The 18,727-nt window shown below is 44.8% G+C and overlaps 1 pseudogene; it reads left to right on the top strand.

Moving 5' to 3' along the window:
• The first annotated feature begins 6,964 nt into the window (after positions 1–6,964).
• Positions 6,965–7,065, top strand: LOC112205545 (U6 spliceosomal RNA; annotated as a pseudogene).
• Positions 7,066–18,727: the final 11,662 nt, after the last annotated feature.

Raw genomic sequence — 18,727 nt, 5'->3', positions numbered from 1 at the left:
TATTTTTATTTTTATTTATTTATTTATTTTTGAGATGGAGTCTCACTCTGTGGCCCAGGCTGGAGTGCATTGGCACGATCTTGGCTCACCACAAAATCTGCCTCTCAGGTTCAAGCGATTCTCCTGTCTCAGCCTCCCAAGTAGCTGGGATTACAGCTGTGTGCCACCACGCCCAGCTAATTTTTGTATTTTTAGTAGAGACGGGGTTTCACCATGTTGGCCAGGCTGGTCTCAAACTCCTGACCTCAAGTGATCTGCCCTCCTCGGCCTCCTAAAGTGCTGGGATTACAAGTGTGAGCCACCACACCCGACCCCATTGAGACTTTTAAAAGGGCAGATGTTGAGCTTTGTTGTGGGCCAAGCACTTGAAATATACATTGTAGACCATTAGTGCAATTAATTTGGTCCACTCTAAAATTATGTTCTGTCTTTTTGGATAAAATCCATGATCCAATTAAATTCATGACCACCTAACATTCATGTTCATGGTCACGTAGAATTCTCCAGATTTTGCCTTAGAAAGTTCCCATGGCTCCTTCTGGGCATCATTCCTGTTTATTTTGATGTTTTTGCTTCCCACCTTCTGGTTTATCCTAGTCAGAGGATGAGCCTAAGGAAATTGAGCTATAATAGCAAAGCAGATTTCGCTCTCTCCTCTGCAAGAAGAAGACAGTGAAAATTGTTTCAACAGGGACTATATTTATTGTCTCGCTCTGTCACCCAGGCTGGCGTGCAGTGGCGCGATCTCAGCTCACTGTAACCTCTGCCTCCCAGGTTCAAGACATTCTCTGCCTCAGCCTCCCAAGTAGCTGGGATTACAGGCGCCCGCCACCATGCCCGGCTAAGTTTTTGTATTTTTAGGAGAGACAGGTTTTCACCTCTTGTCCAGGCTGGTCTTGAACTCATGATCCACCCCCCTGGGCCTCCCAAAGTGCTGGGATTACAGGCATGAGCCACCACACCCAGCCCCAGATCATTATTCTTACTTTCACTGCAAAAAACTGGTGAGGTTGTAAACTTTGCTGCAATTCAACAACTTGCAAGATCAATTTCTTCTTTTTTTTTTTTTTTTTTTTTTGAGACGGAGTCTGGCTCTGTCACCCAGGCTGGAATGCAGTGGTGTGATCTCGGCTCACTGCAGCCTCTGCCTCCTGGGTTCAAGCGATTCTCCTGCCTCAGCCTCCTGAGTAGCTGGGGCTACAGGCACCTGCCACCACACCCAGCTAAATTTTGTATTTTTAATAGAGATGGGGTTTCGCCATGTTGGCCAGGCTGGTCTCAAACTCCTGACCTCAAGTGATCCTCCTGCCTCGGCCTCCCAAAGTGCTGGGATTACAGTGCAAGATCAATTTCTGAATTCAGTTTTTAGCTGATATCTGCAGAGAGAAGGATGCCAGGCAATGGTGCTTTATTTTCTTCCGGGCTTTGAGGTGGATATTCTGTGTTTAACATTTTTATTCTCTCACCTTTAGCTATCCAATGCCATTGGAAACAAAAATTCAACCCTAGAATCCCACATTCCTCATCATCTTTAAAGTGTTCCATAGGAACTGTTACCTGGTCCTTCAGGATCTCATCTAGCTTTCCTTGATGGAATGTGGAAGGAGTCTCATTGGGCAAAAGCTCAATCTTTCCCCCCTATCCAATTTCAAATGCCCCATACATCCTCTGAGGTTTTGGTGCATACAGTCCTATCTATAGAGTGGCAAAATTAAGTAATCATTTAATTTACCATCAGTGAGATACTATACTGAGGTTAAATGTGCATTGTACTTTCATCTAGTGACTAATATATATGATTGTTTAACCAATACCAGAATACGTGGTTGTAAGAAATAAGATTTGGCAGACAGAATAATGGCCCACCCCCAACCCCCAATTATTAGATATTCCTGTTTTAGTTCCCAAAAACCTATAAATATGTCATCTTACATGGCAAAAGGAACTTTGTAAATGTGGTTAAGTTAAGGGCCTTGAGATGGGGGATTATCTTGAGTTATCTGGATGGGCCTAATATAATCACAAGTGTCCTAAAAAGTACAAGGGGAAACTGAGTGCTCATGTCTATAATCCCAGCTACTCAGGAGGTCAGGGCAGGAGGATTGCTTGGGGTCAGGAGTTCAAGACCAGCCCAGTCAACATAGCAAGACCTCATCTCTTAAAAAATATATATATATGTGTATATATATGTATATATGTATATATGTGTATATATATGTATATGTATATATATGTATGTGTATCTATGTGTGTGTATATATATATATGTGTGTGTGTATATATATATATATATATAGGCTGGGGGCGGTGGCTCACACCTGTAATCCCAGCCCTTTGGGAGGCCGAGGCAGGTGAATCATTTGAGGTCAGGAGACCAAGACCAGCCTGGCAAACAGTGAAACCCCATCTCTACCCAAAACACAAAAATTAGGCAGGCGTAGTGATGCGTGCCTGTAGTCCCAGCTACTTGGGAGTCTGAGGCCAGATAATCACTTGAACCCGGGAGGCAGAAGCTGCAGTGAGCGGAGATTGTGCCACTGCACTCCAGGCTGGAGACTCCATCTCCAAAAAAAAAAAAAAAAAGATAGTGGAATGGGAGGCAACAGAAGACAGTCAGGCGGAGCTGTGTCTGTGGGAAAAAAAAGTCACAAAGAGATGCAGAGTTGCTGGCTTTGAAAATCTAGGAAGAGGCCATGAGTCAAGGAATGTGGGTGGCTTCTAAGAGCTGGAAAGGCAAGGAAACAGATTCTCTCCTAAAGCCTCCAGAAGGACCACAGCCCTGTCAATGCCTGATTTTAGCCCAGTGAGGCCAGTGTTGAACTTCTGTCCTACAGAACTGTAAGATAATACATTTGTGTTTTTTTAAGCCACTAAGTTTATGGTTATTTGTTACAGCAGCAATAGGAAAGGAATACACAAGGGGTGGTCTCATCTCTACAAATGCTGTCACCGACCCAATCTCCACAGTTTTGCTTCGAATCCCTATGACTCTCTAGAGATTTTACAATTCAAGGAATAACTACTTCCACAGGGGACTCGAGAGTGGTTCCCCTACCGCTGCCCATTTTAGGCCTTGTACCATTAAAGGAACTGGCAGGCCAGGTATGCTGGTGCATGCCTGTAATCCTAGCACTTTGTAAGGCTGAAGTGGGAGGATCATTTGAGCCCAGAATTTCAAGACCAGCCTGGGCAACATAGTGAGACCCTGTCTCTACAAAAAAAAAAATTTTTTTAATTAGCCAGATGTGGTGGCACATGCCTGTAGTCCCAGCTACTTGGGAGGCTGAGGCAGGAGGATTGCCTAAGCCAGGAGGCTGAGGCCGCAGTGAGCTATGGTAATGCCACCACCCTCCAGCCTGGGCAACAGCAAGACCCCATCTCAAAATAAATAAATAAATAAATTTAATTAAATAATTAAGTAACTGGCAAAACAACAAAAACAAAAATATGTCACAGTATTGTTTAGGTCTACTGTGATTGACCCCAACCATCATGGGGAAAAAAGGTTACTACTAAGCAGTAGAGCCCAAAAGGGTATGCCTGAAACTCCAGGCACTCCTCTAAGTGCTTCCCACCATGCCCACTGCTGAGGGTTAGCAGAAGATTGCTACAAGCCTACATAGGAAGGACTGTCAAGTGCTCAAAACCCTCCAGAATGAAGGTAGGCCACCCTACTAAGTATAGCAGCAACAAAACACAGCAGCCAGCTAAGGGGCTGGTCAAAGACAAGGTAGAAGATAACAAAAACAGAAGCAAACTACCAGTTACCAACCTGTCCAATGGCCGACATGAGGGTGGTGTCTTTCGTTCCGTTTTCTGCTTGAGTGTCCAATGAATAAAGTGTTACCTCCTTCCATTTCCTCTTCCTGCTTATTTATTTATTTATTGAGAAAGAATCTCACTCTGTCACCCCGGCTGGAGTACAGTGGCGTAATCTTGGCTCACTGCAACCTCCACCTCCTGGGCTCAAGAAATCCTCCCACCTGGCCACCTGGAACACCGCAATCCCAGCACTTTGGGAGGCCAAGGTGGGTGAATCACCTGAGGTCAGGAGTTCAACACCAGCCTGGCCAACATGGTGAAACCCCATCTCTACTAAAAGTACAAAAATTAACTGGATGTGGTGGTGCATGCCTGTAATCCCAGCTACTTGGGAGGCTGAGGCAGGAGAATAGCTTGAACCCGGGAGGCAGAGGTTGCAGTGAGCTGAGATCGTGCCACTGCACTCCAGCCTGGGTGACAGAGTGAGACTCTCTCTCAAAAAAAAAAAAAAAAAAAAGAAAAGAAAAGAAAAAAAGAGAGAGATCCTCCCACCTCAGCCTCCTGAGTAGCTGGGATTACAGGTGTGTGCCACCACGCTGGGCTAATTTTTTGTATGCTTCAGCAGAGACAGGGCTTCCCCATGTTGGCCAGGCTGGTCTCAAACTCCTGACCTCAGGTGATCCACCCACCTCGGCCTCCCAAAATGCTGGGATTATAGGCATGAGTCACCATGCCTGGCCTCCTCTTCTTGTTTCAAATAGAAATCATCATAACTTTTATTCTTTCTTCTATTTTCTCCCTGTTATAGAGAGTTAATTAGTGTGGCTTCCTTAAAGAAAGGTAGATTCCCACAGAGATTCACATCATATGAACTAATAGATAGAAAGGAAACTTACAAACTAAACAAGCAAAAGAGGTTATGTCTTTAAAACAAAATCATGTCACTTCTCAGAATGTAAACTAAGGGCAGAATCTATTTCTGATTCATCTGTGTCTTTCCCTATTGCATAACAGAGTGCCTTGTGCTTTCCGTGTGGTTAATAAATATTTGCTGAATGAGGGAGGAGGGAAGGAGGAAGGAAGGAAGGAAGGAAGGAAGGAAGGAAGGAAGGGAGGGAGGGAGGGAGGGAGAGAGGGAGGGAGGGAGGGAGGGAGGGAGGGAGGGAGGGGGAGAGGGAGGGAGGGAGGCTATTCCTCCCTTCTAGCTCATATTAACATACTTCCTTCTCCCGCATGATTCACCATCATGCAGCCTGCTGTCTTCTCTCCTCCATCCCTGCTTCTCCCCAGGAACAATCTCAACCTCTTACCTTGCCCCTTCTACCTTGCGGATCCCTATTCTATTGGTGTAACTTCTTGTTTCTCCAAACCTTTCAGTCAAAACTTCCTCCCTCTCACCTTACCTGAGACCTGGACATTCTCTCATAACCTTTGCACAGACAGGCCATCCTTTCACATAACAGAGCAGAAAGTGGAGTTTTCCTTTCCATGGCCTCATAGCAGCTTTCAGAATCACTCTTGATCATTTTCACTTAGAAACTCCTCTGAAGGTTGTGCCACTCATTTCATTCACTCATGCCACCCTGTCCCTATCTGAGTCATGGCCACCTGACAACCTAAAGGACTCCTCTGGAGAACTTTGGCCCCTGGCTCAGGGTGTCTCTCTACCTCATCCCTACCAGCCACCTGGGGACTAAGGCTATTCCAATACTCCAGGTTATGTTCCTCGATCTAATGACCCTTGCATCTATAATTTAAATATGCAACATACTGTCCACTTACCAGGGTTTAGGAATGCTCCATTCCATACTACCAAACTCTGAAATTACATTTTTTTTTTTTTGAGATAGAGTCTCGCTCTGTCACCGAGGCTGGAGTGCAGTAGTGTGATCTCAGCTCACTGCAAATTCCGCCTCCTGGGTTCAAGCAGTTCTCTGCCTCAGCCTCCCAAGTAGCTGGGATTACAGGCATGTGCCACCACGCCTGGCTAATTTTTGTATTTTTGGTAGGGACGGGGTTTCACTATCTTGGCCAGGCTAGTCTTGAAATCCTGACCTCATGATCCACCCGCGTCAGCCTCCCAAAGTCCTGAGATTACAGGCGAGAGCCACTGTGCTCAGCCTTGAAATTCCCGTTTTTGACCTAAACCTTGAGTTTCTGTGCCCTGCTCTCTCCTCACCAATTCTGATTTCCATTACTTTATTCTCCTAGACTAACAACCCCCTATTCCAGCGTTAGTGCTCTCCCTGTCCAACCTGGGATCTACGTGAGCCATTTCAAAAGTGTTTTCACAAGCAATCAAGGTTTCCTCAGCCCTTAACTTTCCATCACTTCTCAAACTGAGGTAAGCCAAGCATGCATTTCTCTGCCTCCTGGTCTGGAGAAAGTTTCACAATCATGATGATTGATTCCATAATAAATCACTGCTTTATAACTTCGGCTGGACCCTCGCTGCTGCTCCACAAACATTTTATCCATCTGTAGTTATCTCTAGCCGACTTCACCATAATCAACTAATTTGCATCAGATCAACCCTCTGAGAGCAACTACAAAAGCTGGGTACAATTATTAAAAAATTTTTTATTTCAGTAGCTTTTGGGGTACAAGTGATTTTGGGTTACATGAATGAATTGTATAATTGTGAAGTCTGAGATTTTAGTGCACCTGTCACCCAAATAGTGTACAACGTACCCAATATATAGCTTTTTATTCCTTGTCCCGCTCCCACCCTTCCCACATCTGAGTCTCCAAAATCCATTATACCACTCTGTATGCCTTTGCATAGCTGGGTACAAATTTTTTTAAATATGTTTGAAGACAGTGGAAATTCATCAAGGCAGGAGGCTTTGAAGGGCCAACGTCCCAGATGAAAGGGAAAGCATGTTGAGGTGAGGCCAACATTCTGCATGGTCTGTCCCATGGGGGATATTTATCGATTTGTGAGAGGCAGCCATACTCAGCAGGAGAGAGTGACTAAGAGGTAGGAGGCTGAGAAGAACTTTCGGTAGTCTACAGTCCTGAGAAAACAAAAACGGGAATTTAGGGCCTGTTAAGGAGGAAGGGCCTGTTAAATACCACAGGATATCGTTAGGGTCCCTGAAGAACTATATTCTAGGACTAAAGCTGTATCGGTCAGGGTTTAATCAGGACACAGAAACCACACAGTCATTTGAAACAGGAACGTTTAATATAAACAAGTATTGTGCTCACTTTGGCAACACATATACTAAAATGATACAGAGAAGAATAGGATGGCCCCTGCACAAGGATGACATGCAAATTCATGGAGTGTCTCATATTTTTATTTGCAAAAATAAAATAAAGAAGCATTAACTCTAACAGGGTGTTGGCATACTAAGGGATTAGCTAGTAAGAAGAAATGAGAATTCCAAAGAACACAGTAACAGCAAATTTAAGAAAAACCCACTACTCCTAGGGCTGAAATAGCTGTGAAATTGGCCAAGCAGATGCCAAAGCAAGTTATTCATGGGGAGGTGCCTTAGCAGTTGCAACAGGCTGAGAAGTCACCCAGAAAGGTGCCAGGGGAAGCTTTTGGCTGCTAGGCACTGCTGACCACTTTGCACTGCCTGAGTGTACACTGAAGAAATTGCACACGCTGCAGGAGTAAGGCAAAGGAGCAAACCAAAACCAGGAAGATGGACTTCTTCCTGCTCCAGTGTTCCTCCAGCACCCACTACTGACAGCGCTTAACACTATGCCAGCTGGCAAAAGAGAGATATGATATTCCCCCTTATCTGCGGGGATATGTTCCAAGACCCCCAGTGGAGACCTGAAACCACAGATAGCACCAAACCCCAGCCAAAGAACGCCAAACTTACATTTTCTTTTCTTTTTTCTTTTCTTTTCTTTTATTAGACAGGGTCTCACTCTGCCACCCAGGCTGGAGTGCAGTGGTGGGATCACAGCTCCTTGTAGCTTTGTTCTCCTGGGCTCAAGCAATCCTCCCACCTCAGCCTCCCAAGTAGCTGGGACTACAGATGTACGCCACCACACCCAGCTAACACATTTTCACTTAAAGCAGCACTTTATGGTTTCTTGTTGGCATATCCAAATTGTTAGCAACACTACTCTTTGCTTTGGGGCCATTATTAAGTAAAATAAAGATTACTTGAACACAAGCACTGAGATACCCGGACAGTCGATCTGATTACGAATACCAACACTAAGTGAATAACAGGCAGGTATCGTAGACAGCATGGATAATTCCCTTGATCGTTCTTTATACTTAACCTAACATCCATCTCTTTCCCTCCCTTCACTACTAAACCTTTTCATTTTTTATTCGTTTATATTTATTTTTGCAAAATCAGAGTCTCCCTATGTGGCCCAGGCTAGTCTCAAGCTTCTGGGCTCAAGCAATCCTCCTGCCTCAGCCTCCCAAAGTGCTGGAATTACAGTCATGAGCCACAGCACATGGCCTAAAGTTCACTTTTTCTTTTCTTTTCTTTTCTGAGACAGTCTTGCTCTGTCACCCAGTGGCGCAATCTCAGTTCACTACAACCTCCCCCTCCCAGGTTGAAGCAATTCTCCTGCCTCAGCCTCCCGAGTAGCTCGAATTACAGGCGCCAGCCCCCACGCCTGGCTAATTTTTGTATTTTTAGTAGAGATGGAGTTTCACCATGTTGGCCAGGCTGGTCTTGAACTCCTGACCTCGTGATCTGCCTGCCTCAGCCTCCCAAAGTTCTGGGATTACAGGCATGAGCCACTGTGCCCGGCCTAAAATTCACTTTTTAAGATGTTGAATCTCATCCAAAAACACCCTCCAAGCAGACCCATAAAATGTAACCATCACAAGGTCCTTCTCCCACACAATGGGAGCTTGCTCACCACTCCTCTCCTTTCCAGCTCCAATGCAAACACAGCCAAGAAGTGCAAGGGAGTTAGTGCCTCCAGATGCAATCCTCAACCAATGAGTGCAGGCGCTGGCAGATGAATGTTCCAGCCTCCCATCCTTCATGTGGACAATTCTGGGAGGCATTCTTTAAATTTGGAGCCTCTACTGGAAAGGAGCCTCCACTGCCTACAATAACAATCTCAACAAAACATCCTCATATTGGCTTTCTTCCCTTCCTAGTTCACACTCTGTTCCCTCACTGCTGCTTCTTGGGATCCCCTCCCCAAAACACTACCTTTGTTAAATCCAAGCTCAGGCTCTTCTTTTTGGGAAACCCAAACTTAGACGCCTTCTCAGTAGCAGCTGAGTCTGATGAGTCTCTCCTCCCTTGGCTATCCTGGTTCTGCTCCGGCCTCTCTGACCTCAGTTTCTCTCACTGGTTTCTCTTCTGCTGGCCTGACTTTGGAGATGTAGTGTTTTCTGTCCTCTGCCTTCTTCCCTTCTTCCTCCATAGACTCTCTCGGTTGGTGTCGTTCATTTCAGCATAACTCTCACCACTTCCCTGCTCCGGTCTCCTGTCTTCTCCTGCCTGCTAGGGATCCCTTGAGGCTGCAGCACGTGGCTCTCACACAAATATGTCCACATCCAAATATAGCCCATTCCCACATAATTTATCTCTTCTATGTTCCATACCTCAGTGTCATGGCATTACTATTCTCTCAACTTCCCAGAATAGAAACTTTGAATATTCCTTCCCTCTCATCCCCAGGTTCTTCTACTAATACCTCAGAGTTATTTCTAGACCGAGTTTCTTCCTCTCCATCCCTGCAGGCATTAACTTGGTTCAGGTCCTCATCACCTCTCACTTGAATTGCTCTAACTGCGGCCTGCAGTTTTCCCTGCCTCCAGTTCTCCCCATCTCAATTCATGCACCATGTAGCCACTGGCTTGGGCCTCCCAAGTCACAGATCTAATCATGTTGCAATGTAGCTCAAGACCATTCCACAGCTTCTGATATTAAAACAAAGCAAAACCTTTTAAGCCAGAGTTCCTGGCACAGAAGAACTTGAGAAGGCATGTATTCAAATGAGAACAGTGGTCATTTATGTACCCTTACTGCTCATTTGGGGCACCTCTTTACCTCCACACCACAGCTGTTTGTGGAGGGCACTTTCTTCCATCCAAAACCTGGTCTAAGTTACACAAATTCCCTGTTGGTAGTTCCCTTATCAAAGGTGAGTCAATCTTACACTTTCAGAATGAACTTTCTTAAAAATTAAAGTAAATCCAAGAAGTACACACACACACAACCCATAAGCAGGAATATCTGAACCTTTAAAAATGAATAGATCTATTTTTTTAATCATAACAGGTAGAAATATAAAACCCAAACTCTAAAACTTAGAAAGAAGCATGAGAGAAAATCACTGTAACCTTGGATGAAGCAAAAATTTCTTATAGACTACACCAAAAGAAAAACTTGATTTTTTATCATCTATAAAAGAAAAACTTGACAAGTTGGATTTTGTCAAAAGTAAAACTTTTGCTCTTTGCAAGAAACTGTTAAGAAAATGAAAAGACTAGACATAGGCAGGGAGAAAGTATTTTTAAATGATACATCTGAAAAAGAACTTGTATCCAGAATATATAAAGAACTTTCAAAACTCGGTAATAATAAAACAAACAATCCATTAAAATATGAGCCAAAAATTTGAACAGACACTTCACCTAAGAAGATGTATGGATGGTGGTAGGGCGCAGTGGCTCACGCTTGTAATCCCAGCCCTTTGGGAGACCGAGGCGGGCAGATCACCTGAGGTGAGGAGTTCGAGACCAGCCTGGGCAACATGGCAAACCCCTGCCTCTACTAAAAATACAAAAAAATCAGCCAGGCGTGGTGGCATACGCCCGTAGTCCCAGGTACTTAGGAGGCTGGGGCACGAGACTCACTTGAACCTGGATGGCAGAGGTTGCAGTGAGCAGAGATGGCGCCACCGCACTCTAGCCTGGGCAACAGAGGGAGATTCTGTCTCAATTAAAAAAAAAAAAAAGATATATGGATGGCAAGTAAGCACATGAAAACATGCTTGTATTATTGGTCATTGTGGAAATGCAAATCACAACCACAATGAGCTACCTATCCAAATAGCTAATAGTAACAGGACTTGAACATAGCAAATGATGGCAAAGATATGAAAGAACTAGAGCTCTCATACATTTCTGGTGAGAATATAAAATACTACAACTACTCTGAAAAACTATTTCACAAGTTCTTTCTTTTTTTTTTTTTGAGAGAGAGTCTCGCTCTATTGCCCAGGCTGGAGTGTAGTGGTGTGATCTCAGCTCACTGCAGCTTCCACCTCCCGGGTTCAAGCGATTCTCCTGCCTCAGCCTCCCAAGTAGCTGGGATTACAGGTGTGTACCACCACACCTGGCTAATTTTTGTGTTTTCAGTAGATACCAGGTTTCAACAAGTTGGCCAGGCTAGCCTTGACCTCCTCACCTCAAGTGATCCACCCACCTCAGCCTCCCAAAGTGCTGGGATTAAAGGTGTGAGCCACTGCACAGTGGCCTATTTGGTAAATTCTTTAAAAGTTAAGTGTATGCTAATATGGATTGGGTGTGTCCCCAACCAAATCTCATCTTGAATTGTAGCTCCCACAATTCCCACGTGTCATGGGAGAAACCCGGTGGGAGGTAATCGAATCATGGGGGCATGAGAAAGACTCCTGTTAAAATATTTAATAAAAAAAAATAGTCTTACTTGATTCAAAGTTCTTCTTTCTGATTCTGTCAAAGGATTTTGCCCAAAAAGGAAAGTAGCTAAAAAGAGCATAGATAAGGGTTTAAAACCCCACTCTGCCACAAAGTCATCGTGTGACCTTAGGCTGGCTACTCTCATGGCCTTTTCCATTTCTCATCCGTTGAATGGGGCTAATGATATTCTGCCTCACAGGTTTGTTGCTAAACTTAGAATGACATGACAGGTGGGAGAGAGTCCCTAGCACATCCTAGGCTCCAGTGTGTATATATCAGGCCCCATCTCTGAGAAGGTTAGATTCCTTTCTGTTCCCCTCCTTTCCCTTCCTTTCCTCTTTTGTTTCAGATCAGGATCCTAGCTACAAAGACATTCAGGGGAGAAACAATGAAAAGGAAACAGGCCAAAGGGTGTGTCTTGGGTTGTGTTCCCTGAAAACAGTGCCCCTGAGACCTGGACTTGAGATTTCCTGGAAGGGTGACCCCAGGGATCAGAAGGGAGGGAGCAGAAAACGTGAGTCAGGGAAGGAGAAAATGCCAATACAAAGGTGCATTTTGAGCTAGCTACTGAGGTGGAGCTCAGAGCAGATCCTCAGGAACTGCAGAACACACCTCAGAAAGGACAGGAGGTTGGGCACTGGCTGGTTCCCTCCATTGGTTAAGGGTTGCCCTCAGAGCACTGACGCTACTCTCCTCTCCCACACTTCTCTCAGCTGAGGGAGAAAGGCAGAGACAAGTCCTCTTGGATGGGATCCTGGCAGGGTTAAGGGATGGCTCACCACAGATGCAGCTCAAATCAGAGGCAACCTGAGGACACACAGCCCAATGCACCCCAAGTGGCTGCCTCAGGCCCAAAGCCCATCCTTGGGTCAACAACATAACCCTCTTAACCTTGTTGAGCACCTTTGCACCAGGCAACACACATCCAATACTTCTCAGCAGAGAAACCAGAGACCCTCGGTTAAAGCCCTCTCTCCTCAAGACCACAGGCAGGGAGGGACACACTGCCTTCCTCAGTCACTCCCTCAGAACAGTTGTCTGGGAGAGAAGAGAGAGACCTGAGGGGTGAGTTGTTAAAAAGGCCCTAGGACAGAGGGGTGGGGCTGGAAATTTTCAGGAGAAGGAAAAGGGAGCTATTTCATTGAACAGTAGTTAAATCCATTTTCTCTGCTCTACAAATAAATTGTGAACCAGATATGTTGTTCATATTGGAAACACAGCAATGCTTATTGTGATAATACCTATCACCTACTGAGCATATATTTGCCTGGAATTATGCTGTCTTCTTTCTTTCTTTCTTTCTTTCTTTCTTTCTTTCTTTCTTTCTGTCTTTTTTTTTTTTTTTTTTTTTTTTTTGAGACAGAGTCTCGATGTGTCACCCAGGCTGGAGTGCAGTGGCTCAATCTCGGCTCACTGCAACCTCCACCTCCTGGGTCCAAGCGATTTTCCTGCCTCAGCCTCCCAAGTAGCTGGGACTACAGGAACCCACAACCACGCTCAGCTATTTTTTTTTTTTTTTTTTTTTTTTTTTTTAGTAGACACGGGGTTTCAGTATGTTGGCCAGGCTGGTCGTGAACTCCTGACCTCATGATCCACTCGCCTCGGCCTCCCAAAGTGCTGGGATTACAGGCATGAGCCACCATGTCCAGCCTCCTGTGGTCTAACCTATTATCATGCTGAGCCTTGCTATGTTCTTTCATCCTCATTTCATTTCATCCTCAGAACAACTAAATCCAGTAGGTGCTATAATTAACCAAAATTCAGAGAGGTTGAGTAACTTGCTAAAGGTCAAACAGCCAGTAATTGACAGAGCAGAAATCAACCCCAGGTAGCCTGACTCCAGAGCTTATACCCTTGACCGTTAGGCTATACTTTACTCCCTGTAAATAAACAGCAGGACTCACCTGAGGTCAGGAGCTCAAGACCAGCCTGACCAACATGGAGAAACCCCGTCTCTACTAAATATACCAAAAAAAAAAAAAAAGAATAGCTGGGTGTGGTGGTACACGCCTGTAATCCCAGCTACTCGGGAGGTTGAGGCAGGAGGATTGCTTGAACCCGGGAGGCAGAGGTTGCGGTGACCCAAGATCGCACCATTGCACCCCAGCCTGGGCAACAAGAGCGAAGCTCCGTCTCAAACAAAAAAAAGAAAAAAGAAAAGAAAAAAAGAAACAGCAGGGCACCCAGCTAGGGAAGCAATATGAAGCAGTGGCCTGCTCCACTGGGGTGAGAGGAGCTGGGAGAGCACAGAAATTATATTTTGACATTAACTAGACAGTAAGAAAGAGAGAAGGACTCACACTGACAGAAGGGGCATTACGGTTATATGTGTGTGGACGCTTAACTTATAGCTGCCCAAAATCTTTTTGGTCCCACCATGGTAATGTAGAATCAAAATAGTTACCCTGCCCAGCCTCCCTTTCCTTGAGGGTACAGACAAGTACCTTAAGTTCTGCCAAAGAGATGCTCTGGGACGCAGATCCAAAATGCGGTGTGAGGAAACAGATTAAGCACAAGGATTCCATTTTGCTAGGACGGTGAGCACAGGTGGGATAGGAGAGCTAAAGGTATGTGGTTCTTTGTGAAAGCATCAGCCCCTCAGCTCTCCTAAAGAAAAGCAAGTAAAAGGGGGCTTCAGACCTGCTTGGAATCCTAAAGGAGAAGAGCAATACTTGGGCCCTGGAGGAGGCTCCCCAAAAGAAAGCATCCCAAGGATAGGGAGAGGCGGGTGCCACAGTGGATGGAGTCCCTATCCAAGTGGAAAGTTCTCCCCATTACTCTTCTCTCTCAAACCTGGGGTTTGTTTGGTGGCTTTCCTGAGTTGAGTATAGCTTAGTCCCCAAAAGTGACAGTTCTTTTGCACATAGTTGCAACCTTTCCCCATGTGTGGAGGGTTTGTTTTCAGTAGCTGGGATAAGGGTTCCCCCATGAGCTGGAGCATCCCTGAGTCGGCAGGGGGTGGAAGGAAGGGGGCAGGTGGGAATCCGCACTGCCACAGTAAAAAGAGGTTTCTTATTGCTGGGCGTGATGGCTCACCCCTGTAATCCCAGCACTTTAGGAGACCGAGGTGGGCAGATCACGAGGTCAGGAGTTCGAGACCAGCCTGACCAACATGGTGAAACCCCATCTCTGCTAAAAATATAAAAATTAGCAGGGCATGGTGGTGCGCGCCTGTAATCTCAGCTACTCAGGAGTCTGAGGCAGGAGAATTGCTTGAACCCGGGAGGCGGAGTTTGCAGTGAGCCGAGATCATGCCACTGCACTCCAGTCTGGATGACAGAGTGAGACTCCGTGTCAAAATAAATAAATAAATAAATAAATAAATAAATAAATAAATAAGATTTCTTATCACTCTATGTTTACTATTCACCTCCAGACAAAAAATGAGAACTTTTTATTCTGTAAACCTTAGACAGTAAGTCCAACCTCCCTTGATTGTGACGATTTACTGTGAAAGTGCTTTGTGAACCATCACGTGTGGAAAAGACCAGTTGTTATCATTGTTGCTGGTGGGGGCGGGGAGGGAAAGGCCACTCAGCCAGTCTGGCAGTCGGACTCATGAAAGTTCACACTGTAGACTTTACCCTTGACTCAGAACATGCTCTCTGAGTGGAATCACCTCTATCACGTTATGTCTGTCAAAATCTTACCATATTGAAACTCCAAGACCTAATAACATCCATTAAATACCAAAGTGACCAGCAGGCTACTTACAATTACAAGAAATCAGGAGGGAGCAGCAAATAATAGATTGACGGGCTAGGGTAGTGGCAGGTGGGAGAGGGAAGCTGCTACATCTCTGGGCATGTCTTGGAGACAAAGAGGAAGCTGAACTGTAGAATTACTACACTCATTTCATGAACTCATTTCAGGAAAATTAGAAAATGCAGATAAAAATAAGACTATAAGTACTCACCTCAGCAGCACACACACTAAGAAAAAGATATGAATATAAAATATAAGAAAATAAAAATCACCTATAAGCCCATCAGCCAGGAATAATTCCTTTAAACATTTTTCTATTTGTCCATTCATATATTTTTCTAAGCATATATACATATACATACATACATTCTTTCTTCGCGGTGAAATCTGATGTTAAATCAAACAGCTAAATGTTTATTAATATAAATTTTCATATGTCCCTTTCTAATACTAGAATCATATTTTTAGCAGATCCTTTTGTGGTAAAATACACATAGCACAAAATTTATTATTTTAACCCTTTAAGTGTACAGTTTTGTGGCATCAGGTACATTGACTTCATTGTATAACCATTACTACATCTTTAGAACCTTTCATCTTCCCAAATTAAACTCTGTACTCACTAAACAGTAACTCTCCATTCTCTTCCCTCAGCCCCTACAAACCACCATTCTACTTTCATCTCTATGAATTTGACTATTCTAGGTACCTCTTATAAGTGAAATCATACGATATGTGTCCTTTTGTGACTGGCTCATTTTACTTACCATAATATCTTCAAGATTCATCCACATTATAGCATGTGTCTGAATTTTATTAAGGTTAAATCATATTTTTAAGGCTGAATTATATTGTATGGTATGTATATACAACAGTTTGTATTGGACCGATCCATTCACTTATTGATGGACATTTAGGTTGTTTTCACCTTTTGGCTGTTGCGAATAATGCTGCTATGAACATTGGTGTACAGTTATCTATTTGAATCCATGTTTCCTATTCTTTTTTTTTTTTTTTTTTTTTTTTTGAGACAGAGTCTTGCTCTGTCCCCCAGGCTGGAGTGCAGTGGTGTGATCTTCGCTCACTGCAACCTCTGACTCCTGAGTTAAAGCGATTCTCCTGCCTCAGACTCCTGAGTAGGTGGGATTACAAGCACATGCCACCATGCCTGGCTACTTTTTGTATTTTTAGTACAGATGGGATTTCACCATGTTGGCCAGGCTGGTCTCAAACTCCTGACCTCAAGTGATCCGCCAGCCTCGGCCTCCCAAAGTACTGGGATTACAGGCATGAGCCACTGTGCCCGGCTTCAATTCTTTTAGGATATACTCAGGGGTGGAATTACTGGTAGCAGATCTTTTTAAAAAATTAGTCCTGGCTGGGACTGTCACCTCAATTAATACCATTTGGTCTGTAATTAGAATCTCTTAATCAAACAACGGATAAGAATTAAGACTAGAATATGCAAGGAGAGACCACATAGATCCCCCACAACCCGCTACCCCTACAACAATTAGGGAGAGGGAACCAGAGCTCACAGGAGAGATGAACTGAATGTAATTAGAGACAATCAGGAGCAGGGAACTGAAGGAATAAGAAATATCCAAGTAAGGCTGGATGCGGTGGCTCACACCTGTAATCCCAGCACTTTGGGAGGCCAAGGCAGGTGGATCACAAGGTCAGGAGTTTGAGACTAGCCTGGCCAACATGGTGAAACCCCGTCTCTACTAAAAATACAAAAATTAGTAGCTGGGCGTGGTGGTGCATGTCTGCAATCCCAGCTACTCGGGAGGCTGAGACAGAATTGCTTGAACCCAGGAGGCAGAGGTTGTGGTGAGCTGAGATTGCGCCATTGCACTACAGCCTGGGCAGCAAATGTGAAACTCCATCTCAAAAAAAAAAAAAAAAATTAGCCAGGCATGGTGACACGCGCCTGTAATCCCAGCTACTCAGGAGGCTGAGGCAGGAGAATCGCTTGAACCCGGGAGGCAGAGGTTGCAGTGAGCCAAGACCACGCCACTGCACTCCAGCCTGGGCAACAGAGCAAGACTCCATCTCAAAAAAAAATTAAATTTTAGAGAGAATAACCCAGGCTCAGTATCTCCACTTGAAGGGAACAGGCAGAAAGGATTTGGAAAGGTGTTATAACTGGGTTTCTTCAGATTGGGACGAGACCCTGAGAATCAGGGATAAACCACTGTGAAGCACAAAGTTGGGTGTGGTATCAGGGCCTATACTACTTTTTGACTCAAAATAAACAGCCTCTTTAAAAGAAGGAAGAGCAGGGAGAAGAACCTTAGACTAAGTGCCTAACAGGACCCTCAGCTTCCAGCAAGGGGGTATAGGGGTGGACCTAGGCAGAGGCTGATTCTTGGAATTCTGAGCTCTGGTCTTTTCTGAGGACTGATGCCTCTGACCACAGATGTCCCATGCTTTTGGAGCCTACTTGGGTATTTCTTTTTTTAAATTAAAAGAATCACAAAGGGAGTGGCTGCCCCTTTTGATGGCTCTCAGCTTCTGACTCTAGGCTTTTCTGAGGACCTGCTACACTTCTTGCCTTCTTGGATTCTGTGTGATACCACCATATCTCTATACTAAAGCCTACTTCAGATGGATTTCATGAACTGTGCAGGTGAGAGCCCTCAGTCCCTACAGGAACCCAATCACCTCTTTCCTCCTACTGAGTATGGAGCTCCATCTAGGATGATCAGTGCCTTAAGAAAGGCTCGATATTTTCGGTTGTTCATTTATTCATTCAATTCAACAAATATTTATTGGGTATCTGCCATGTATTGGCTTTTAAGGAGACTACGGCTGAAAAATTCCCTAAATAGCTCCAAAATAGCATGAACTGACCCTACTAGAAGCCATGGTGTGGCTCTCCAAGAGTTGTTCTAGAAAAAACTGCAGATCACTTCTGCCTCAACCAGCAGAGCCCATGGACCACTGAACAAAATGGAAAGCAAGTACCAAGGTGAGCACCTTTAGTGAGAGCCAACGCACAACCCACAGGATTGAGTATCCCTGTGAAGGACTGAGTGCCTAGGGCAGGCCCTATCGGGTTCCCACAACCTCCAGTCATGGTCAGACCTCAGAAAGGTAAAATATGGACACCTTTTTTCTGCCCTAAATCTTTAAGACTCTCCATGCTTCTGGGTTATCAAAAGACTGTGTCCAGAGCATGTGCTTGTCAGGAACATTAATTAGGGTATTTGCATGCAAGAGCTGTCATGCAAGGGAGAGGGCAGGAAAGCTCTGAGGTGTTTCCACTGTAGTGTACACCACAATGTCACCAACCCTCTGGATGGGCTGATATATCTAGCCTTACCACAATGCCCTGGGAGTGGGTTTGGGGCCTGCCACCTCCAGGAGCTCCTGTTCAAAGGGCATATAAGTCCCTATCAATGCCAAAGACTTGCCTCTCAAGAGCAGCTATAGGGACTGGGCAGGAATACAGATAGGGATCCTTCACTACATCGTTGGATGCTTCACACCTTTCCCAGCCACCTGCACGACGAGCTGAGTGGTACAGCCCTGAAGCCTATGTGAAAACAGGATAACTTGATGGTTCAGAGCCATTATTTCCATATGGGCTTAGGCAAGGTACTTAAACTCTCAGTGTCTCAGTTTCCTCACCTATAGAAAGGT

Source organism: Pan troglodytes, chromosome 15 (genome assembly GCF_028858775.2).
Source record: "Pan troglodytes isolate AG18354 chromosome 15, NHGRI_mPanTro3-v2.0_pri, whole genome shotgun sequence".
Classification (NCBI taxonomy): Eukaryota; Metazoa; Chordata; class Mammalia; order Primates; family Hominidae; genus Pan; species Pan troglodytes.
The sequence above is the reverse complement of the archived record's forward strand: the minus strand, read 5'-3'. Positions and strand labels throughout refer to the sequence as shown.